At 28.3% G+C, this 26922-nt stretch overlaps 1 long non-coding RNA gene across 1 annotated transcript; it reads left to right on the top strand.

Moving 5' to 3' along the window:
• Nucleotides 1-4399: 4399 nt before the first annotated feature.
• On the top strand, nt 4400-23657 carry LOC139427130 (uncharacterized). The gene is made up of 2 exons (XR_011638282.2): nt 4400-4557; nt 23434-23657. It is a non-coding gene; the product is annotated as an uncharacterized LOC139427130 (long non-coding RNA).
• The last annotated feature ends 3265 nt before the right edge of the window (nt 23658-26922 follow it).

Genomic DNA, 26922 nt, shown 5'->3' with positions numbered 1-26922 from the left:
ATTACAATTAGTTACTACATTTCACTACTTTGGTCTGAAGAATAGTTAAAACAATAGAAACTTTCCTTTTTCATTGAAAAGTATTATTGGGGCAATCATGCTTTAATTCTTAATTTTTAAAAAATTGAGGCAAATTTCTTACCTTCATAACAGTGAAATCAGCTCCAAAATGAAATTTGAACTAGTTCTTCTTGATCAATATTAAGGAAAAAATAGTGTTCCGTTTGTCCTTACATACTTTTAACAGAAATTAAAAAATCTTGAAACAAGAGCTGCTTAGATGTTGACAAACTATAAAAAGAAACATAACAAATTACTTAAAACTAAAATATAAATTTATAATCATAGCAAAGTTCAATATTTTTTAAAAATATATTTTCTGAATCGAAAAATTTCTTACTACCGAAAGCACTGATACTAAATTTCAACTTTGATCCAACTTTTGTAATAATTTGTTTGAATTTTGTATATTGTTTATTTAAATTACTATTTTATTTTTTTATTCAGATTACATTTAGAAAAGGAAATAAGTGACTTCCACGATCAATAATTTTTTGTAACCCTTATTTCTTTCCTATTTCATATTTTATCTTTATATTAAAAATCGCTGATATTAAGCACATAAAACCCATCTTCTTTCTTTTTATTATATAAGAGTTAATATTTTAATAGTGGTTTCACTGCTGTAGAGGCACTCTATCTCGAAACCAAATAATGTTGCTCATACCACAAGTTAGTCACTAACATTACCACAAAGCAAATAGACTCTTCCTTCCAACATCAAACGCATGCGCTCTGACGAAAAGAGAGTCTAATGTACTGTCTACTGTATTGTTGTTACTTCGTTTTTGAAAGAGGAAAAACTAAGTTCCGTAAAGATTGATATGCCAAAGACGTATATTATCAATACCTCAACTATCGCCAAGCACCTAACCTCAGAGATCGTAGAGCACTACAGTGACCGTCAATATGTTCAAGAGATTAGCGGAGAATCTTCATTGCATTAAAAATATTCGAAAGATGGTGCGTAAAACTTTTTAACAAGGGATGTTGAAACGTGGCAGACATGAGTCAAGTCACTCTAACTCTAATGACTATGAATGAATCGACAGTACTGGAAAGTGCTGTATTATCATACTCTTCTGACCTAAGATCTTGTGACTTTGACTCAGTCCTACGATGAAGTAACTACTTCGTAACATTCCCTTCTGAACTATTCCAGAGATTCTTCCGGCTATAGACCGTTCAAAATACTAGCAAACCAGGCACTGCAGGTGGTATCTACCAGTAATTGGTAAATGTCTGAGTTGTAAATAAATAGTTGCTTCTGTTTAAGTTCCAACCCTCGAAACAAAATAATGCTCGCTTTTTGTGCATTTATTATCACTCAAAAATATTTTTTTTCCAAATTTATTTAGAAGTGAGGGAATAAAAAAAAGTAAAAAACAATTTAAGTTCAAATATAAAAACTTTCCAACCTTATGTTCTAACTTAAGAGCATGGATAAAACGAAGGCTGTAAGCTCATAACATCAAACAGCACCTAAAGCTACTTTAAGTATTGTTATTATATCACATTGAAAAGCCTGCCCTCTCATACTGGTGATGATTATTAAGTGAGTTTACTACTGTAAATCCAACGCTTACTTTAAATGAAGAAAAAAATACAGACTCAAAGAATAACATTAGTGCATCAAAAAATTGTGATTGGGTCAGCACCGTGTTGACCTTGCCATAATATACAGTCTTGGCACACCTTGGCGGGAAAAAACAAAGAGATAACACTTTTCTTTCAATGCAATGCCTCCAAAAGAAAACTTTCTATCCATCAGTAATCCATTTCAAATTTCCATATCATTGATAGGAAGTCTTAGATCAAAAGTGTTATTTACGAAATAGTTAAGTTTATGATCAGAAAGCTCGATTTGGAATGAAAATAACTTTTGCTTTGAGCATGTTTACTGAATCTCATTTCGATAAAATAATGGGTTTGAAAAAACTCTTTGGGATGTTTCAAAATTCGTACTTACTACTCAATAGGTCATTGAATTCTTAAAAGGAAAAAAAAAGAATCATCTCGAGATTTAGTGTCATGGGATGTAAAAAATGAATATAAAATTAGTATTAATGAGCCATATATTATAACTTTTCAAATAATTTATTTACACCTTAAGAGATATTTTTTACAATGTATTTTTATACATGGTCGTGACAGCACAGTGCTTACAGTACAGTTTAACTCACAAATATACACACCCTGCTAAAGTATGCAAATCTAGCACATACATAAGTTGTGCACAATTTTTTACTATATTTCCCTAAAATAGACTTATTATTTCAGATTTATATGGGCTAACAAATTTTTCACACAATAATTAAGTAAGATAAAAAATTCTTAATTAGTACAGAAGTAAACAAATTCAGAAAGAAAAACGCCATTTCAAAAATATAAGTATCCTGTATTAATTATGATATCTAATTGAAAAGCAGGCCAACTTAAAAATTGAAATTTCAAATTTACATCATGACTTGTGGAACTCAACAGTCAATCAATCAGAATGGTCTAATAACCGCATTTTGGTGCATGGGTAAAGAATAAAAGTTGTAGATTGTAAGATTTAGAGTTTTTTGACCAAACAACGCAAATATAAGTTGAATGAACGTGCAGGACACTCTAGTAAGCCCAAACTTTGGAAAGAAAGAAATATTATTTGAACTGAGCCAAGTAGGTCGATATTTTCTAATGAAATTTGAAGAGAAATAAACCTTGATGTCGCAAAAGAAAGAGTTCTTTGAGCAATAAAGTAGAATCATATCAGTGTGTTTTTTGAAATAGAAACTGCTCCAAATTCATCACAAAGTTACAAAATTAAAAAAAAATGAACACCGTTTAGTCACGGATAAATATCAAAATATAAATTTTTGATGCAATGAAAATATTGTTTTCCAAATAATATATTTCATTATAGATTATTTGGTGAAAAAAATTAATTTAGGCTGCCCAGACTAGTAGTAATATTATTTAAAGGATTTGCAAAAAGAGAAGAAATACGTTTTTTCAATTTTTTTCCGGGAAGAAATTATGTTTTGAGGAATATATAATGTACGTGGGTAACTTAATTTAGCCCCTATTTCGTATAAATTAATTATAAAGACTCTTAAATAATTTCACAGAATAAACTAATTTCGATATGGAGGAGGTACAGGAAATATAAATTTGTATTCCAACAAGACAACTAATCCAAATGCTCAAGAGCGTATTGGTAACAGGAGTGAGCACTAGTGGTTAGAGATTTGCAAGCTTGCTTCCTTGACTCAATTCCATGACCATTTATTTTAATAGTTACAACTGTTACATTATAATACATATCAAGTATATTAATAATACGTTACATCAAATACGTTAAAAAAATGTTCTTTGAAGATATAGTTTTTTTTCTTTTTTAAAATTACTTATGTCTACTTGCACTGTTGTTTTATTTTATTTTACTCATAGAAAATACTATAGATTAAGCTAATAGGCAAGAAATCATAAATTAATACTGAATTTAAATTTTCTACCATGAAATATATTTTTAACTCGCCAGTATATAAAATCAAAAGATGATAATCTAGCATTTTTAATTATTCCTGAAAATAATTATACTATAATGAACTTAACCACACGAAAGTCGAACCATGTAAAATTGTTATTATCACTCTCAATAATAGAAAAAAAAATAATTTCTAAGCTTTAAAGCAATTTCATTATACCCGCATGATATTTGTTTCTTTAAACAACTACATACACTTATCTCTGACCAAATTAACAATCACTTCAGAAGTAAAATTATTTCTTCCAAGATTCTTTTTTAAATTGATAAAACAGCTATTTAGGTTATTCTTTAGAAATACAGAAGCTTGAGAAGAGGAAAAAAAAGTCCATTCCAAAATTAAAGCCTTAGTGAAGTAAAGAAGAAAAAAAAATTTAACTCAGTGTTGTCAGTCAACATTCGAAAGCACATTGTAATCCCAATGTCACGAGATCTCTAAAAAACCTATACTGAGTATACATCATCACCTTCCTACTAATTACTTCAATACACGCTAACGTTATTAACGCGCTAATACCTTGTCTTTTCTCTACCCATCATTATGTGACCATTCATAGCACATCCAAAGAGGGGAATGAAGGGAAAAGCGATCTTTTTTTTTTAAAAAAAAATATATATATGAGGTTTTTCTATTACACGACTTGTCGTGATCACTCTTGAAGAGTTTTTTAACCACCAACAATCGTGGTTTTCTCAGGATTACACAAAAACAAACGCTTAAAAAAAAAATTCGTCTTGGCGTTGACAGCAACCTGGCACGTAATCAAGACAGTTAATAAATAGCAAAGGGGAAAAAAGACCACAATCAATAGTGGCTGAAGCTTATAAGCAGGTTGTATTTTAAGGCCAGAGGTTGGTAATGAAGGCTTCTTATTTTGTTCGCAGTTCCCGCCTTCATCTGCCAATGACCCTGCCACCAATAACCAGAAGCCATGTGGTCCATCCTCGTGTGGTCTTTGAGAAAGGTAATTTACGAGAAATATCACTTAACTAGGTTCAGTTAGTTGAAAGGCTTTAACACCCTGCCGTCTTTTCGGAATCCCGTATTCTTATTTGTTTCAGTTTCTGTTTACTTGAAAAGAATAGAGGAAAGAAAAAGGAAACTCTGCTTAAAATGATTTACTTTGAATGATTTAAATTATTTATAGTCTCATGCTTTCTAAAACATAACGGAAGTTTTAATAAGTTCTTCGAAGTATTGAACTTAGATTTTTCTTCATTTTTCGTTAGTTCACAAATCTTGAAAGATAAATAGCATTATCTTTTCTATTTTTTATCAGGGGAAACGGCATTTTCTGTTGGTAATAAATAAAGAAAGGTAATACTTATCAAGATATCAAGACAATGGAAATTCGAAATTCAAAAACAATAAATTTTGTCCCCGTCGATTTTTCTAGCGTTAACTTTCATTTATTTAAAACTAGTTAACTAGTTAAAGGCGTTAACTTGCACTCATTAAAAAGCTGCCATGAATGACCTTCTGAATATCCTTCCAGGTATTCCAGGTGGTTGGAGCCTTGTAAAGCACTATTAATAAGTTTTGGAATTATAGTGTGACTTTAGCTACTGCCTGTCTTAGCTTCGTGTTTCAAAAAATAAAACAGTTAGCTTGCTGTTTGAAATAAGTCCCTCGTTTTATGCATTATAATAAATTATGTTCATAATATTGATAAAAAAGTTCTCATATATACAGTTTATAATGTAATGGTATACATTCAATAATGCCATAATCCAAATTAGAAAAAAGAAATAAAAATATATGTAAAAACAATTTACGAAAAAAAAAATCTATGTCTTCTAATTTGTAGATAACCCCTTTTCTACACTAATAAAACAGCTCATGAAAGCTTGCACTTAACGCAGCTGCAAATTTCAAAGCGAGTGTTTTTCTTCATAAAGTGAACATTCATAAAAAAATAATAAATAAAAAAAATAATTAAAAACAAAATATGACGATATCAATATTACTTTACATTTTACTTTTTTTTCCCCTTTCTTTTTATCTGCGTTTTATCTGCTCCGCAGTAAAATTGTATTTGTATTTTCAAGCACATAGAAAACTTAGAAAAATTAAAAAAAGTATGACATGATTAAGGTCACCACTCTAAGAGATACAAAACTGAGAAGAAATAAATAAACATAATTTGGTAAGATGAATAGATAAAGAGTTTGAAAGACATAAGAAACTATTTTTAAACTTTCTTTAAATGTATAAAACACTAACGAAAAAATATTTAAAAAGAATAATCATATCAGTAAATAAATTTTGTCTCATTTAGGATAAAATTATGGCTCATCGCTGGATATGCATTATTTTTTATAGAAAACATATAAATAGTAATTAGTAAAAATTTAAAACATAATAATTTAACATAAATTTGATATAATTTATTTTGAAATAAATTTAATAAGTAAAAATATTATAACAAATAATATGCTAAATAAATTAATAAAAATCAAATTAAACTTTTCATATTTTAATATTTCTCGTATAATTTTCTTTCTCAAAGATTTAAATTTCAAGTATTATTTATAATTTAAATTTAATTCTGAAACAATCTGATTATTTAAATAAATTATTTATTGCCGAAGTTAAATAATATATTAATAAAATTGAAAGTTAGATTGTATGCCGATAAGATTAATTGTCGATTAAAATAGGAAGAGTTTTTTTTATTATTTTTTTTAAATGGAAGCTACCTCGTATTCCCTGGTACTGATTTAAACTAAATAGGCATTTGGTTTTCAATTTATAAGTTGAAAATTTATTTCTAATTTTAGAACAACAAGTTTATTTATAAAATTATTTTATATTATTAGAAAGAAATTTCAAAAAAACTTATAATAAAAGTTTAAATGTTTTTTTAAATTACTACAATCTTTTGAGTTATCTTATAAGAGTTAGCGCTAATTAAGACAATAATAAATAAATAAAATTTACTACTGAATTTCTTTTGTTGCTTCAGAAATATTGAGCTTTTTTTAAATAAGCGAAGTGAGATGAATTATTTTTGATTTAAATTGACATAAGTTGTCATTACATTTTTATTTAAAATCGTTTACTCCTATTGTAAATAGTTTCTATGCATTATTTTCTTTTATTTGGCCAAAAATCGTTCTATAATGACTCAACGAGGGATTTTATTAATAAAATTATTTTTAGTTAACTTATGAATATAATTGGAACCAGAATGGATATTACATACTTGAAAAAACTTAAGCCTCCTGAAACCTTCTTAAATTTGAAGTCATTCAACACTATTAAATTTTCATTATAAATAATAGAATATTTGTTGGCAGACTAATGTGATAATAAGGAACCATTTGCAAGCTTAGAACAGCCAAAATAATATGGTTTTCAGTAGCTGGTACTTGGATATTCTTTAACAATCGTTTGAGTTTCTTTTCAATTTTTATTTAAAGCTATTGTTGATTTTATTATTTAAATGAAAACGATTTCTTTTTAATGTTGCCACTCAGCGGAATTTCTGCATGTAATAAAGAACTCCATGTCTTTTGACGTGTGTGGGGAAGCAGGACTACTTACAGTTACGAAATTTTTTCATGGATGTAGACACCTATTTCGATTTTGTATTGTTACGAACTATATTTTTGATGAGCTTTATTTATTTTAAAAGTCTTCTTTTCATTCTCAAATTTATCTATCCGATAACTGCTTACAATGACTAATATTAGACTATTCGCAGTCGCAACGCTTGAATACGCCCTCTAGCGGAGAGGGTTTTTTCAGGCTTTTATTTATTAAGTTTTTATTTAGCTCTATCGCCATTGATTTTAGCTCTATCGCCATTTGAATGACGCCATTTTTCTCAGCAGCAAATAAGAAGCAAAATTTCCTTAAGGAAAATGCAGAAGAACTTCAAAAACCACCCAGAATATTGGTAAATCGTTTGGAAGCATAACGCGTGCAACATTTCAGAACAATTTTTCAATTTACTTTTTCCTTTCCATTATCAACAAACATGCATCTGATAACTTCCGATTTCATGATCCCATTCTGTTACAGATGTATGTATGACGGCAAAATACATTTTTGTCTTCAATTCATTGTAAATTAAAGTGAAGTCAATATTGTCTTCACTTTAGTGATGAAGTTGAACAACTTCATTCTAATGAATAAATGGGATTTCAGAACGTGCAGAACTGAAATAATTCTAGAATATGCTTCTTCTTCAGAGAATATTATATGTTTCTGTATCTATATCATCCGAATTACTTGAAATAGTATCACTTGTGTGTATTATTAATAAATTTTTATCGTTTTCTTCATCGTAATGTAATGAAGGGATAATCTATGTATACATTATTTGAAAATAAAATTTTCAAATGAAGAACTTGTCATTTTGCAGTTCTCCGAATTTATAAAACAAGTAAGTGTTATGATTTTTATAACAAAAAATTTACCTGTAAATATATAAAAATTTTTTTTAATTTGATGATAGATCTCTACAGAATGGTTTTCTACGTCTGATTCAGAATATTTAATATTAGATCATTGAATTTAGTATAATGATTTCACAGGCATTAGGTTTTTACTCTAATAAGAAGATAAGATGCATATTTTTTTCTGTATATTAACAAATATTTTCCCGATGTGTTTGGGATGCTCCTTCTTTAAAAAAAATGAGATTCCATTTTGTTTTCGCTTGCATAAGAAAGAATATCGAAAATTTTTCTATTCTTAAATTTAATAAGCCGCAAACGTTACCATGCTACACTGAATAAATCTCCAGTGCAACTGATGGTCGTTCTGTTCTGCTAGAAGTCATTCGTCTCAAATAACAACCCCTATAGATCGTCGCGCTCTCGAATTGTAAATAAGTTTTTTCTTTTACTTTAAAAAAAAAAAATCTATCGATTTTTGTGTGTTTTTTATTCATTACCATCTTAAAATTTTCCGTTTTGAAGTCCAATTTTCGAGAAATGGAATAGAGTTTTTTTTTTATTTTTAATTAAAGAAACGTTTAAAACTGAATTCACAGTCAAAAAAAGCGCAGAATATACAACGCATGCGCAGCAAGGAGAAGAAAATAGAATGTAGCTAAATCCCCGCCATGATTAGTTGCTGCCAAGCATTGATGATAAAAATGAGAATATGAATTATCACAGTTTTCTAAAAACGTCTGACGTGATGCCAAACGAAAAGAAAAAAAATGATTCCTTTTTAAGAAAAATTAGTTTTTGTATTGAACATCCTGCTATAGCCAATTACAAAAGTTAAGTCATTTATAAAGTATGTAAGAAAGAAAGCTTTCATGCTTTTGTTAAAATTTTAACTTATTCTTAAAGTCTATAATTTAGAAGTTTTTTTTTTCAAATTAGTATCATTTAAATATCAACAGTCTATTTTCTTAATGAACAAAATTTTAATTTAATGTCTTTGTAGCATTAAATCTCTAATATTTTTAATGTCCACCTGAATTATTAAAGTGTATTCTGTTTATGCTTATAGCCTTAAGTTCAATTTAAACTTGAATTTTTCAAATTTGTATTTTCCAAGTCGACAGACACAGCTAGAGAACAAATTGACCAAATCACTGGAAATTTTTCAGATTGTTGGAAATACCAGCCAGCATCTAATGTTAAGTCAATAGCTTTTCAAAAAACACCTTTAATATAATAAAATATTACTAAATTTGAAAAGAGAAATTTGATAAGCAGACTCTATTTGCGCCATTTCGTCACGAAATCACGAATTGAAGAATCATTTCGTCACGAAATCAAGTGATTTGTGACGAAACACGAACTCCCTAATATATGACAAAATATTTCCTTAATGACGGAACCTCATCGTAGTTGCATTGTTTGAAATTGGTAACTAGAATGGCGAAACTAGAATGAAGACTAGATCATCAAAAATAAAGTTACGTTTCAGACGACAGACCTGGAAGATTCGAAGTTCGAATCCCGCTTCGGGCATGGGTGTTTTTTACCTCTGTTTGAGAAACACTGATCTACCTGCATGGTGACCCCGATAAAGTGATTGTTAGAAAAAGCATTAGGCACAACAAGTTTTTTTTTTCGGAAAAAATATAATTACGAAATACTTGTTTAATTTTGACAAAATTCGTTTCCTCGAAGAAGTGACGACAGTTATTTCATCACTTCGACGAAATGTTTGCTCGGAGCATATACCAGGAAATTGTTTCGTCAAAAGAGAAGAAAGTTTAATGAAATTTAAGCATCCATTTTTTATTTTTTACAGTGTGTCAGATACTAGTGCTATACGATCAGATATTTCGCAATATTTTTTTAAATATTTAAAAAAATGCGCAATATTTTTTTAAATCTTTACTAATATTTAATATGCCGCTCAAAAGATTAAAATAAAACTAAAAAATGTTTAATAAAAAATGCTGCAGTCTTTTTTTATTTATTTTTATTTATTTTATTTTGTATTTTTTTTGACAATAATTCCCACAGTAGAGAATTTTTATTTAGTTATCCTAGTAAAAAATCCATGAAATGGACAAAATTCATTAACTTTTGTTGTGGAAGAAGGAAATAGAAGAAAAATAGTAGAAGAAACGATTACAAGCTGATTTTCAAATAAAAAAAATAATTTGTAACTGTTGGTCATGAAATTTCATATTGGAATTTCACTATATTTTGTTTGTAACAGTCTCTCTAGTAAAAAATCAATTTTCTATTAATTCATAACAATTGTATGAAAAAAAAGATATTTTATTTAAAAAAATGGTTCAAGAAGGTTTTGTAAGTAGATACCTACAATGTTTACAAGCATAAAAAATATATAGATCTACAATTTAGAATAAAATTAAATAGATTTATAGAGATGAAAGTTCAACGTCAAGGCCCGACCCATAGAGTTATAATCCCGCTGTTACTTTTCTTCGTCTTCTTCGAATTTTTTAAAACTTGTAAAAAGTTTTAAAAATTTCAAAAATGTATCTTTTAAAGCAAGGAAGAAATGTTGCCAAAGCTTCGCCTACTGCATTTTAGCCCTAAAGTTCAAAAAAAAAAACCTGTTGTGTTCCTGTTTGTTTATATTCACTTGGTTGATAGTTTTAAAGGCATATAATTGGAGTTTAGAATGAATAAAATGGAACAATTGATATTCATACATTTTAAGGAAAAGCAGCATGTTCATTTATATAGTAAATAAAACAAATGTCCAAAGAGGGTTAGATGAAATGTGTAAGTTCATACCTTTGACAAATTTTTCTGTTTAACTAAATGCAGTACAAAAAATCACCATATTTTAAGATTTTAGGCTTTAAAATTCCAGCATCGATTTTCTTTCATTAAAATAACAAGGAGAAGCGGATGAAAGAATATTTCTCTCCTTATTCGTCAATCACGTGGTTTCATTCTGAGGACAAAAATCATCGTGTTGTGTGCGCTTTATTTACATTTCTCCTCTATATTCTAACCTTATTATGAAGCATATTGCTTCACGTTTTAATGTATAAAATTTAACATGATATGTAGATATAATAAATGTTTTTTTGGCTACTTAGCAACTTTATTCGGATACCTTTGTGTGTAAAATAAAAATGAACAGCTAAAACCTATGCAAAAGGTTAACTAGAGAAAAAATAAAATATAAATAAAATTCCTTCACTTATAATTCACATTTTTTAATAGGTTACAGAAATATTTTGTAGTTCTTTTTTCCCTCAGAGCATGTTTAAAACCAATTTTTATTTAATCGAAACCAAGCAAATTACATTAAAGAAATAATAAATTAATTAAGTAATGCTTACGTGAATTATACACATTATTTATTACTCAGTTATTTTGCTTTTGCAACTACAGCCTTTACCTAAACAATTGAGAATTCGTTCTGAAACTATAAAGTGAATGGAAATTTGCCAAAAGGAGGCAAAGTATGCCGCCTATAAAAAGCCTTTAAGATATTTTTTTTTAAAAGAATGTATTATATTATTTTGTTGTTTAGCGGAAGATTGACTCTTGGCTTCAAGTTTGAAATGTTAAGTAATGTTGTTTTAACTAAAAGGTCTTAACATTCTTCTGCTATGAAAGTGTTACCTTCTAATAATGTCTTAGTAAATTAGAACAATAAAAATACTGAATCAGAAGAAATTTAATAATTGTATGTTTTTCAAGAGTAAATATGTTATTTGGAAATGTCTCTCTCTTTCTTTGTGTTATAAGTTTTTTTTTTAAATTTTTTTTTAACATTAGTAAAAATTAAGACGGATATAAAAATAAAATGTTAATATAGTTCTATGACTTCCATATTAAAGTGAACACATTTATGCTTTTTAGAAGGATACTAAATATTTTATTTTAAACCTGAATTTAAATTAAAAGAAATTGGCATTACTTAATTCATTCAACTAATTTTTTCTTCAATTAATTTTGAAGAAATTGACAATTAGCAGATACATGACTGTCTCTTCAGACTACGTCATACAAATTACATAAACGTGTTTAAACATACAAATTTTAAGATTAAAAAATTATTCAAAACTAATTTACATTAGTAGAAACATGAATGTTTCATTAGACCATGTCATCAAAGTGATATGTTTAAACGTATAACTTTTAATCTTGAAATGTAACCAAAACAAATTGTCATAATTAAAAACTTTAATCTTTAATAAGACCACGCCATTAAAGTAATATGATATTTAAATATTGTTTTCTAAGTTGGAGAAAAATATTGATCAAATAGGAAGTGAATAAAGAATTTTACTATTTTTGTATTTGGAAGTTCATTATTCATAAAACTTGTCCTCATTAAACTGTTCTACCGAAAAGTGCTCGACTTCGCGTGCAGGTCGTCAGGCTACCGAAGCGATGATAACCAAAATTGTGATGGCATGTCTTCGGATCATCCTCAGGGATGTTTCCCAGACCGTCGCCAATAGCCCATTGTGCAGCTCTAGTGCGACTACTACTACACTACATAAAACTTGTAAAACTAAAGCATTGTGTAATTAATAGTGAATAAATCTTTTTCAAGTGTCATTCTAAATTTTATTTTCCTTTATACGACCCCATGGGAGTATTGATATAGTGTGTACAGAACTCAAAATAAAAAACGGATCACTCTGAATATTTTTTGATCTAAAAATTAGATTTTCACGATCTGGGACTTAATCTTTATCTTTTTTGAAGGTAGTGCGGACGATATTTTAAATTACAAAATCAAGACGATTTTAAATTTGATTTCTCACGAACTATTCGACCGATATCTTACAATTCAAATTTTTTGAACCATTATTAAATTTAAATAACAAAAAGTAATAAACATTTTTTTGCTTGGAATTATCTTTGAATAAACGAGTTTAATAATTTTGAGGAAATTTTTTTTAATTTGCTTTGTAAGTTCTCGAGATCATTGGGGATCAGAAATCCAAATCTGTCGAAAAAAAGATATGTTAATGCAGAGAAAGCTAGTTTTAGCGCTAGTTCATAACTTAAAATATCGTCAGCTCTATCTGATTAACACATTTGAGGTCCTCCTCTCGAACCATTAAGATTGAAATCTAGAAAGTGACAATCCGATCATTAGATCAAAAGTTATTCAGAGTGGTACGTTTATTATTTTTTTCACTCTGTGCGATACGTCTAATTTTCCATTTTAACAACGGTTTTGTTTAATGAAATAAAACAGTCATAAACTGTCACCAATTTAATTTTTTTTAAACATAATGGATGCGTCACACACCTTCAGGCACAAAAGTACATGCAAAAAACTATAGTTTTAAGCTGCAAAATAAAATAAAAAATAAAATAAAAAACTTCAACTTTAACACAAAAGTAACTCAAAAACCAAAATTTATATCAATAACATTTCCAAATCAGAATGTCCCCTAAACTTCTCCTTAAGAATATAAAAAGTAATGAATAAAATATTTTTTCTGAATAAAATATTTTTTCAGAATAAAATATTTTTTCTGAAAATAGTTTTTACTATATGAGAATAAAAAGCACGTGCGACGAAAATCTTAAGTAACGTAGTCGGTGACGGCAATTATTTTATTTTTGAAACATAAAGAAACGATATTTGTGTTAGTTTTTAATTTTTATTTTTATAAGCACATACACAGAAAAAAATTAAGAAAAAAATACTATTTCACAAAATTCATATCAATAACATTTCCAAATCAGAATGTCCCCTAAACTTCTCCTAAAGAATATAAGAAGTTCAATATTTTTTCTGAAAATAGCTTTTACTATATGAGAATAAATTTAATAGAATATTTTTTTAATTTTTATTTATATAAGCACATACGCAGAAAAAAATTAAGAAAAAATACTATTTCACAAAATTCATATCAATAACATTTCCAAATCAGAATGTCCCCTAAACTTCTCCTAAAGAATATAAAAAGTTCAATATTTTTTCTGAAAATAGTTTTTGCTATATGAGAATAAAAAGCACACGCGACCAAAATCTTAAGAAACGTAGTCGGAGACGGCAATTATTTTATTTTTGAAATATAAAAAGAAACGATATTTGCGTTAGTTTTTAATTTTTATTTATATAAGCACATATATAGAAAAAAATTATGAAAAAAATACTATTTCACTGATTTATACAGACGTACAAATGTACATATTTTTTTTATTTCAAGGGAATCCATTTGTTTCATTCATTTTTAAAAGTTCTTAAAAAGTTACTCCTACGTTTTTAAATGCACACAATCATTTCTTTGTTGTTGCATCTATAAGACATTTTCAAACTCATAAACTAGCAGATTTACGTCAACTGAAATCAACTGTGGGAAAAGGGAAAAAAATCACCATAAAAAATAAAGCGACACCGTTGAATTCTTGAATTTATATCTTTTTAGTTGCTCGAATAGTCGGATGCGATTTTTCGCCAGAACTGTAAAGTTAGTAAGTGACGGTATTTTGATACTTAATTCTTTGAAGGGCAACTTAGAATAGTTGCCCTGAGCATATAAATTAGATGTTTTATTGTTGATTGGAGGATGAAGTAGGCATTTTACGAGCTTCTAGGTATGCGCATATACTGATATTTATTGTAGTCTTCGGAATTTAACCCCAGTTATAAAAATGCCACAAAAAACTGTACATTTTCCAGATGAGGCAGTCACAGCACCAAATTATTTTTTCCAACATTTATGACTTCTGTAATTGATATCCAGGATTAAAAAAGTGATTTTCGGATTTTTATTGAAAAGTAACCGCACTGTTGCTTAGGATGTTACTCTAGCTCGTAAAGCAATTTACTGTCGAAAAATTATAATTTTACTTTCAAAAAATCTCTAAGACAATATACTAACCTTTTAGATAATTTCAATTTAAACAAAATTAAAATCGATTAAGGAATTCGATTAAAAAGTGCAGAAATTACAATTTATATAGCCTAAGTGTTAATATATAAATTTCCTATTGTCCGTTCTTCTCATTTGAGATGTTTAATTAAAAATATTAGATACAAGGATTAAGACGTCTCTTATTTAATAAATTCGGTTTTTATAAACAAATATTAATCAATTAAATAAAAATACAGTTATATTCCAATCCAAGAAAAAAGAACCTCCTGAATATCTCAAACTCTATACGATGGAATTTTATGTATATTGTTGAATTTTCACAATTTTGGGAATTAATCATAAGTACCCCATTGAGCTATCTTTATATTTAAGTTACAGAAGTCGATACTGTGGAAAAACATGACAATTTTCGCCATTTTAACTAGCAAAAATCAAAACTACATAATCGATACGAACTTCATCGCACCATATTTAAGTTTCTGCTTTATTCTACGTCGTACTCTTTTTGTCCAATATTTTTTCAAAAGGAATTATATTGCTCTTAAAAGAATTGGTCGATAGAAGTTAATTTTCCCAACATTTGTAAGAATTTTAAAATTAGTACTATGTTCGTTAATCCATAAAACCTTTATATTACCATCCTTTTTTTTTCGCTCGCCAAAAGCAAAGAAAAATTTATTCAAAAGAGTCACTCAATCGAATGTTCTGTGTTCTTATGAGTCGGAAAATATCAATTTACAATGCGTATAAGTGATTCAAATAATTATGAATTTAGATATTATATGATAAAAGAAATAATAATAATAAAGAATTAATAAAGGACAGTTTATATTAGCAAAGCTCGTTGCAAATGTTATGCTGAAAGGAAAAAGAATCTGATTACTGATAATACTTAAGAGATAGGGTGTATTTTGTGCTTTGTACACTACAGAGAAAAATAACGTGAATAAAGCACAAACAAATTGCAGAAATGGAAATATTATAGTTTCGGTTCTTTAAGCAAGAACCTTCTTCTGGGTCTTAAGGCCGGTTTACACGGTCCAAGTTCTTGAATCCGAGAAATTGGAGGAACTTCTCTGTCCAAAAAATTGGATGATTCGTCGACACTATCCAAGTTCTTGAATGTCACTGATTGGTCGGAAGAAAAACTTGCGCATGCTCATTACTCATATCCAACATTATAAAATCTTACTTACATGAATTTAAAATTACTAAACAAATTCAAATAAAATCATAATAACACAAATAGACCATAACAGATTAATTTATTTGGACTAAAATATACGAAAACAGACAACAAAATTTCATAAGCTGATGCCTGCTTGGTGATGTCACAAAACCTAAGACGCTGATTGGTTAAGGGAGGAAAAACATGGATGGAAAGTAGAACATGCTCTACTATCGTCCAAGGACTTGGACCAAGTACTTGGATGATCGTTTACACAATCCAAGCTCAAAGTAAAACAAGTTTCCATCAATATCAATCAATCTTCTTCCAAGAACTTGGATTGTCTAAACACCAAATGAATCCAAGTTAAAATTTAAAGTTAAACACCAAGTTAAACACCAAATGAATCCAAGTTGAAATTTCATTTGGTTCCTTAAATACCAAATGAAATTTAAAAAGTAAGGAGATAAAGACGCACAAAGTTGTTTAACCAAACAGGACTGAGGAACAAATTTGAATAACTTAATAAAAAGAAGGATAAAAAACATGTGTGAAGGCGTTTGGCGGAAATATGTAAATATTTTGTAAAATTCTAATAATTTTGTTAATAATCTTTCCAATTTCCTACCCTTTTCCAATATTCGGAAACCTCTTCTAGTTTTATCTTTTATCCTCTGAGGTTTCAGCCAAACCTCCTCAAACCTATGTCTTATCACCCTTCTTTTTTTTTTTTTTTTTCAAACTTGCATCACAGTCCTGATTGGTTAAACCACTTTGCACTCTTTACTTTCCCACCGTCATTTGGTGTTTAGACACTGAGGAAGGTTCTTGTTTAGAGAACAGAAACTATAGTATGTCCATATCTGAAATTTATATGTGTTTATACCCATTGTTTTTCACTTTACAAGAAGTATACCTATCTCACCCTGTAGATTTGAGAATAAAAACATTATTTGTAAGCCTATTTTGTTTTTGCAAGTTATGTTTTTAATCTTAAACTTTTTTATCCTTTTTTTTCTCGCGCTGAAAACAAAGATAAATTTATTCAAACGAATCAGTCATTCAAACGTACTGTGCTCTTATGAACCGGAAAATATCAATTTACAATAAGGATAAGAGATTCAAATAATCATGAATTTAGATATTATATGATGAAAGAAATAATAATAAAGAATTAATAAAAGGAAAAAGAATTAATAAAGGACAGTTTCTACCGGCAAAGCTCATTACAAATGTGACGTTGGATGTTAAAAAAAAAAAAAAAAAAACTGATTAAGAAGTATACCTATCCCACCCTGTAGATTTGAAATTAAAAACATTTCTTGTAAAACAACTCTCATGGATGCTGAATAAATAAAGAGTTCAGTCGGAATAAAATACTCAATGGAGCCTCAGTTCATTATGTGTAAGTAATCTTTTCCCAGGAAAAATTATAACTGAATACTTTGTTCGGTGTAATCAAATGCTTTAAAAATATATTCATCCTCTAAAATGGGACGTTTTTTAGACGTCGGTGTTGAGGAAAAAATATAATGTCGAAGATACGTAAGAATGCTTTCCATGAAAATATAAATAGATTCCGGTTTCAGTTGGCGGATTAATGCAAAGCGTTATTCATGAGTTCAGGAATAAAACGTGAAATCGAACAACTACGCTCATTTTCGCGCCTTACTAACTAATCAACTGGTGGCGTGAAATTACTTTTATAATGCGTGAAATTTAAGCATAAAACATTTGATACATTAAAATTTTGCTTATGCTTTTACGTTACGTGAGAAATGCTATAAATGTGTTGCAATATACATTTTGTTATTCAATACGCGTTGCAACACTGTATAATTGAATTGTATTTTATCACAAATAATATTGCGGAACTATGGAAATATGGTAAAAACATTAAATGGCTTTCTTTATTTTTGAAAGTTAGACAAAATGTTAGTTTGTTTTTATTTAGGGGAGAGTCGGGTAGCCTCGCTCACTTAAGGAGTATTGCTTATATTTCTGTATAATACTGAGTAATAATCAACATTTTTGTATATTTCTATTGTTTTATCATCTAATTAAATAATGCAAAAAGAATAAACCAAAAAAAAATAGTTAAACTTAAAATAATAGAAATTTAAAAAAACATGTTTTTCAGCTCTTTTCAAAATGTGTCGGGTAGCCCCGCCCAGTTACAAAAATTGTGTTGTTTGGCTATTTTTTTCAGGTGTAAATGAGACTGACCAATATATTGACAATAGATAAACCTCATTTATCATTTTAATCACAAAATTATTTTATTTATTACATATTTATATGCTTTTGGTGAATTCTATCATTTAATAACAACAAATGTCATACTTTTTATCATTATTAATGTATATTAATATATTATAATATAAATATATATTTATATTAAATATTTAACGAATATAATTTAATTTAAGTAACAATAATTAATAACAATAGTTGTTTTTCTATATAAACTTATTTGGTTGATCTCTTCTTATAAACTTAATATGAAATACTTCTTATAAAATTACAAATTCACTTTGTATTTTGATTGCATTCAAATGCTTCTGTAGATTGATTCGTTCACAAATAAGTGAAAATTAATAAGTAAGCAAATAGCTTATCATAATATTTAGGATTTCTTGATATTAAATTTAATTTGGATATATCAATTACATTTTAAAAATATTTAATTTTTCATTTTTAAATATATAAATTTATGTTTCATATAATATTAAAACATATATTTGCTGTTAAAAATGCATATAACACTCAAATTTGAAGCAATAAAATAATAATCTTTGGAACCGTACATTTATCGACGAAATAAAATTGGGCGGTTATACCCGACATTCATGTAAGCGGGGCTACCCGAAATCCAATTTTTTTGTAAATTTGTAATTTCTCGAACAAATTTTTACGTACAAACTTCTTTCTTTGTGCAAATTAAACTTAAGACTACATACTTTAATGCTCTATGAATTAAAAAAAATTTTTTTTTAGTATTAAAATGAAGTTTAATCGAAACATTCAACCAATTTTTCTTAATTTCATGACTACTGTATTCAACATATTTTCAAAACTATTGTTTACCATGTTACCAGCTGCATAAATACTTGAAACTTTGAAAATAATCTTTTTTTAATATAACAATTAATGTCCGATGACCCATTGACTTGAAAAAATATTCTATCGATATGAAATTGACAGTGGGCGGGGGTACCCGACTCTCCCCTAAATAGAGTTAGATACAGTAGTTTTTAAATTTTGTTAAAAAAAAATACATGCTTTTTAAGATAACGTGTTTAATCTGGATAATGATACACAAAATACATGATTAACACAAAATAAAATCAAATAGGTCAAGCTTCAACAGCTTGCTATATTTAACAAACAACCACTGGAAAACATTTTATTAAAACTTAAAAAAGACACTAAATGTTCTTTTCAAACTAAAGTAAAACTTTTCACATAATATGTACCTATTATTCAAAACTGGATATCATAATGTTCTAAAATTTTACAGGGAATTCTGGATGGGGGTAAGATTAACATTAATATAATAGGAATACATAAACCAAGTTTTTTCCATGCTTGTTTTGTGTTTTAAACATCGCCTTGCAGCCATTTCATTTAAAGTATAAAAATGCTCATTAATGTGGTTTTTTAAAAAGTAAAGTTTTTCGCAAAAATATGCTTTCTATTAAGAACACTTTTAATGTATTTATATTTTAATTTATATTTAGATACACCTTTTACCTTAGTGCTTTGTTTAAGAAGATTCATTGATATTTTGGAACCAACAATGTAATGAAATTTTAACTAATTTTATAAATAAATCATTTAAATGGAGTTTTTTTCAATATTTAAAAAAAAAAACATATTGCTGAAAAATAAACTTCATAAAACTTACATTAAAGTCTGTAAAAGAGCTCACATAATCACTAGCACGAACAAATTTCAAACATCTAATTAACAAAAACTGCCGTCTCAAAATTAAATTCTTAGTTTATGAAGAAGTAGAGTACATTCTTACAACAACTCGTTGTAGGCCAGGGCGAAAATGGAGGTTAAGGCTACATAATTCCGAGACTATAATTGTGACTATGTGGTCAGAATTGCTCACAGTATAGGGCAAAATGTGGAAATTGCTTCACTGGCCAATTAGCATTTTTAAGAATGGTCACTTTTTCAAAAATTTAAAATTTTAAGGAATTAAAAAAACTTTTGATATTAGTGATATAAGGCATTTCTTGTGGGGAGAGTAGAATTCGACCATGTCAACCGTCATCTATGAAAAGGTACCTCAACATAGAATTGAGATAACATGGCTTCTATGCTAGGAAACTGGAATTGTGTTTTTGTAGTGGTAGATACACTACAGTACTCCCCCACCAGAATTTTTTGCGTGATAGTATTCGATGAACGGATACCAATAGTTGATTCATTGCTGTTTATTGAGAAGCCGGGAGAGCTGTATTAAGATCACCATGCTTTTTGCTGATCGTGAGAGCTGTATGAAGTTCACGTGGTTGCTCCTGTGTTGCCATTAGCAGTCGAGTGTACGCAGGCCAACGTTGTGTGAGATCGAGACTGAGTAGCAACAACGTGAAGAGGACAATGTCACAGTCACAAGCAGCAAGTCAACTGTTCAATGTGATCAATCTATCGAGGTGGGCGTGTTCAAATCGAAGTGGTTATTACAGTTAAGATAGGCGTGTTCATTTCGAAGTGGGAGTTTCTGTCAAGGTATGCATGTTCACATCACGTCCGAAGGTCACCAATGTGGGGAGAGTTGTTATCGACAATGTCAACCTTCATCTATGGAAAAGGTACCTCAACATAGAATTGAGTTAACATAGCTTATAAACTAGGGAATTGGACTTGTACTTTTGTAGTGGTAGATACACTACATTTCTTATAAAACATTTCTCAAAATACGGTTAACATTACAAGGTTTATTTCTAAAATGAAGAAACATTTTAAGAAACAAGCATGAAATAAAGTAATTTGTTAAATTTTATAAATTATTCATAATTCCATATACGTTAAAAAAAAAGTATTAACCCTTTATATCACCTTGTTGCATATCTGCAACATACACAAAAAGCCTATGTCTTTGCCCCAACAAATTTTGAAGGACGATTTCGGCGATTGTCGGCCAAAACCAGTGGGCCAAGATGATATTGGGCACTGGCTTAATTGGGCTAACAAAAGAATCAGATGCAAATATCCAAAATGCAAAGGATTTACACAAACTATTTGTGAGAAATGTGGAGTAGGACTTTGTTACAACAAAAGTAACAACTGTTTTAAAAATTTTCATATGAATTAAAATTTTTGAATCTTTCAATCTTAGTGCCATTTTTCACAATGTTGCAGGAATGCAACAAGCACTTTTTTGTCATTTTGCATAAGGTTGCAGAAATGCAACAATCAATTTTTTTCCAAAATTTTTTTTATTTTATGTTGTAAATTTTTTATTATTTTTTACATGCTTAGAATGATGTATTCTAATGTATGAGTAATTTTTATTAAAATCAGAAATGTTGAGATATAAAGGGCTAAAATGAGCACGGAGTGCATTTTCGACGAAACAAATGATGATTGGCTGTCCGTGGCAGCCAACCAACCTTTTGATATTTAGTCGCCAACCTTTTTATATTTAGTCGCCCTGCAAACCGACAATTCTGCGCTATATAGCGCAAACAGCACTCTTATAGAAGATGGTGTATCATACAATTTGAGGTTCAAGTGAGGATCGAACCTCTGCCCTTCCCAATAACAGTTCTGTGTCATACTGTGTTTTTTTAAAAAAATTAAATGTATACGTTTTCATCAAAACCGTTTTTAATTATAAAGAACAATATCTATAAAGAATAACCAAAAAGAAGAAAGATAATAACTATAAAGAATAATTTTTGCATTAATAAATTCATGAATTGCTACGTAAAAGTATGTAAGAAGTTCAACAGTTAAAAAGGGTTACGAAATTTTCATTTTGATGTTTAAAAAAATAATCAGTTAAACCAAATGAATGTATTCAAATATCAAAGAAAAAAACGGTTCAGAGAGGTCATTCTGCTTATCTCATATTTAAATAAAAAGATGAGAAAATATCTACTTATCAATCACTCTTTCTGTATTACTTTGAGAATTTGCAGATACTTTTTAATCTTTTTTGGCAAACTATCTAGAACATTTTGTTTCAAAAAGTTGCGTTTTTGTATAAACTTTTATCAACAGTAAGCGTTGAAATTTCAGAGATAAGAAGTTCTTCAATGGGAATTGTCCTTGGTTACCAGATTTTCTATTTTTTATTTCATCATTTTCTCTACATGATTAGATCTAATAATTAAGGGTATGTTGTTTATTTCGGATAAATTTATCTATCAAAGTTTTAAAGATAAAAACTTTAAAAAACTAATTTAATAGAAACAGTTATGGATTAGTCATGATTTATGATCTTTAGAATCAATCAATAATATCATATTAAAATAAAAAAATATTTTGTAAAGTTTTTGCAATATATAATGACAAGAACAACAACTTTCTATGTACGAGAAATTAAAATAATTATAAATAACAAATAGTAACAGAAGAGAAAAATATAGGTTGATTTTTCAGGAATTCATTTTGCTTTTATAACAGCACATAAAGTGTGCAAAAAATAAACATAGCACTGAATGACTTTTGATCTAATGATCGGATTTTTACGAACTAGACCTTAATCTTAGCAGTTCAAAGGGGTGAATTCAAATTAGTGCAGATGATATTTTAAGTCACGAAATCAGACACAAAAACACACTTTCTCTGAATAAGCATACTTTTTTTTCGGACGGATTATGATTTCTGACCCCCGAAATATACAATCTAGCTACAATCTTGGAAATATGGTTACAATAGTTTGATTAGGAGAACGGTCGAAAGCTTAGACCCCTTAATGTTAATTTTACTTTGTGCTTATTTCGCCACATCTAGAGAACTTTTCAAGCGAATTAAAAAAAATTTGCACACAATTACAAAATTTGTTTATCCGGAAATAATTCCATGCAAAAAACGATTTAATAACTATTTATTATTTTCTATTATTTTATTTAATTGCGGTCGAAAAAATTTTGAACCGTAAGGTATACAAATTTTTACATCATTTTGAAGAAGGTAATTTTATATGGCAAAATAAAAAATTGGAGCGAAATTGGTGGAAATATCTAACTTATTAAAAATTTGATTTCTCGGAAAATATACGAACTAGTACATAAAAATCCGATCAGAAGATTGAAAGTTATTCAGGGTGTTTAATTGATTTATTTATTTATTTTGTATACCGTACATTCATATAATTATATATACATATATATAACATATAACCATGCAAGTTATTATATACATAAATAAGTAATGAATTTTCCCAATAGCCCGACTAGGGTCAAATGCTGTCATGGATATAGAAACTCAACGATTTTGTGATCAACGACATGATGGAGGCAAGGAGGTCAGTATTGCAGTGACTTAACTTTTCAGAAACGACCTATTGGATTGAAACTGGAAAGGCTTCATGCTATGATTGGTTGAATAATTGCCCCATAGACATCTTATATAACTTATGTATAGTAAAATTTATGTTGTACAGAAATATTATGTGAGTAAAGGAGAAAATATTTACTTTATTTACTAACTAGGTTTATATTGAATCTAAAATGTTTGTATGCGCGTTCTTCTTTGGCTAAATTAATATTCTTTACAAATTTAAAATATCAGGAATCCTAAATTTATGTTTACAGAATGCACGCTATTTAGGAGAACAAAATTAGAAAGAATAATTTTTTAATGTTTATTTATAATTTCCATTAAAAATAATTATTTGACTATGCACTCAATTTTAAAAAATTCTTAAATACTTCAGATGGAATATTTTTACACAGATTTTAATAAACCATTATTAAAAATTAGAGTTTTTATTATTTAAACATTAAATAAACAATTACAAATATTTTCAAACAATTAGGATACTCTAAATTAACAAAAAAAAATTTCCGTAATTGTATCTTTAAATTTATTCAGTGAGAAATATTTATAGAAATATAATGTAGGAGATTTATCTTTTTTTTTTTGTTAAATAAGGATATGATATGGTTCCGCATAAAAGACATTTTTTATCAAATTTTCCGGAAATATAAGCGTCACAAAAAGATTAATTGGCTTTAAAATTCACCGTGATAAGCTTTCTTTGGAATATTATGACATTTATGTACTTTTTTGGACAGAGCCTATTCAAAAAAAGGTTGGAAAAAAAATCCCAACTCTGAAATAAAAACGAACGTTATTTTTTCTACTTTTTTTCACATTCGAAGGAAAAACTTCAATTTTTTCTAAAGAAAAGAAAGGTGAAGAGATCGGAAACTTTTCAAATACTCACCTCACTTACACCCTTACCAGCAAAGAAAAAAAAAGGGGAAAAAAAAACTCCTAAAACTTTTTAATTTTTTTTTCTCCCCATAAGAAGCAGTACTCGAAAGACGTAAAAGAATCAAACTTTCACTCAAACGTTTCCTGACGTTTGCAGATAATGTAAAAAAATATATAAAAAATCTGATTTCACCCCAGAATAGTGGAAATTCCCTTAAAAATACCCGCAGGGGTTATTAACCTATGCTTTACCCAGTATTTCCCATGATGGCGCAGCACTTTAGCCACTTGCCTCTTTAACTTTGACTGCGCTTTTATAACTCCTCCCCACACTATCAAACAACTTTACTTCTTTCCTATCGCATTCCGATGTAGTTTTTAAAGGGGGGAATTTTTATTCCGTCCCTATGTGGTAGCAGAATCGTAATCCGGAAATAAAAACGAAACGTTTTTCATTAAATGGCTACGGTCTTTGTTGGAAGAAAGTCTTAAACCCAGCCGATTTTTATTCTATTGCTCAATAACATGCTACACTTTTTCTTTCTAGTCTATATCCTATTTTTGCCTTCATTCTCTGGCAGGTTTAGAATTTCACTAAATAGGAAAAGAAGCGGGATCAGTTAAGTCCAGAATGCTCTAGTGAATATGGATTGATTGGCTTTATGAACTACGATGCTTTTCTTTTCCTGTCTTTATAACGAGGCAGAGTAAATTCATTGTTATTTAAATGGGCTCTTTGTTTTGCGAAGGGATTTTTTTTTTCTTTGTTTATGTAGGTTTTATATATCAGCCAATTGCGTATTTTTACCGCGTATGTTTTGCTTCGTTTGTATATTATGATTGTATTTTGCTACTTTACAGTATAAAAAGTATCAAATGAGGTAAAAATCTTAATTATATGATTTTCGCAGTATATAATAAATTGGTATTTAATAATAAATTTATAAAAAGTTAAATAAGATATGTGATAAAATGAAAAGTTTTTGATAAAAAAAATACAGATTTTAGCATTAATTAAAGATGCAATGTAAAAAATTCCGTATCAAATTACTTATTGATTGAACTGATTGTATTTTGTTATTTTACAGTATAAAAAGTATCAAATGAGGTAAAATTCTTAGTTAATGATTCTCGCAGTTTATAATAAAATTGGTATTTAATAATAAATTTATAAAAAATTAAATAATATATGTGATAAAATGAAAAGTTTTTGATTAAAAAAATACAGATTTTAGCATTAATTACAGATACAATGTAAAAAATTCCGTATCAAATTACTTATTGATTAAATTGATTGTATTTTGTTATTTTACTGTATAAAAAGTATCAAATGAGGTAAAAATCTTAGTTATATGATTCTCGCAACTTATAACAAAATTGGTATTTAATAATAAATTTATAAAAAGTTAACTAATATATGTGATAAAATGAAAGTTTTTGATAAAAAATACAGATTTTCGCATTGATTACAGATGCAATGTAAAAAATTCCGTATCAAATTACGATATTAAAAACAGGCACTTGAATCATCCTTAAAGTCCATTTTACCGTAAAATCCATTCTTACTGTGAAATATTATACTGTCATTTTAACAGTAATACTTATTTAATTAGAGTGATTCAGTGATTTTACGGTAATTAATACTGTAAAAATAATGGTTTATTAGATTTTTTTCTTCAGTAGCATTTTTCGATAAAAATGGATTTCACGGTAAAAAGTACCGTCGCACTGAATGCCGTTACTTCTTATAATCCTTATAACTGTGTTTATTATTATAAATGTTACTCGCTTATATAGTTTTAGGAAAATCATTTATATTGCATCAAGGAACTTTAAAACGTTAAAAAGCTAAAACATTCGTGCCATCACCTTTCCAAACTCTTGGGACAAATTTTTCAGATTTTTTTTATCTACTTCTTTGTTTTTGATACTTTGACGGTTAAAAACTTATCCAAATAAAAATGAAAACAAATCATTGAAAAGGGATGTTTTTTTCTCATTTTGAATTTCAAATTTTTGTCAGGACTAGTTAATTCAAATGTTTAACGTCAGATTGTATGCTATTATGTACAATGCACAAAAAAAGGGACCGCCCAGAACAACTTTTGATCTAATGATCGGATTTTCACGTTTCAGGATTCAATCTTGATGATTCGACGGGGTGACCTCAAATATGCTAATTAGTGCAGACGATATTTTAAGTTTCGTACGTACACACAAACGTACTTTTCTGGATGAACAGAACTTTCTTTTCGAAGGATTCGGATTTTCGATCCCCAAAATATAGGGGGTAGCCGTAATCTTGGAAATATGATTAAAGAACCATTCAACCAATTTCTCTCAAGTTTTGCATTTTACCATATAAAATTATATACTTTAAAATGATGTAAAAAATTGCATACCTTCCATTCAAAATTATTTCGACTATTATTTAATGAAATAACAAAAAATAATAAAGATTTATTAAAACTTATTTGGACATTAAGGGGTCCAAACTT

The sequence above is a fragment of the Parasteatoda tepidariorum genome, chromosome 11 (genome assembly GCF_982258835.1).
Source record: "Parasteatoda tepidariorum strain Cologne lab strain chromosome 11, Ptep-v5.0, whole genome shotgun sequence".
Taxonomy (NCBI): Eukaryota; Metazoa; Arthropoda; class Arachnida; order Araneae; family Theridiidae; genus Parasteatoda; species Parasteatoda tepidariorum.
Note: the sequence above shows the minus strand (reverse complement) of the source record. Positions and strands in the feature narration are given on the sequence as shown.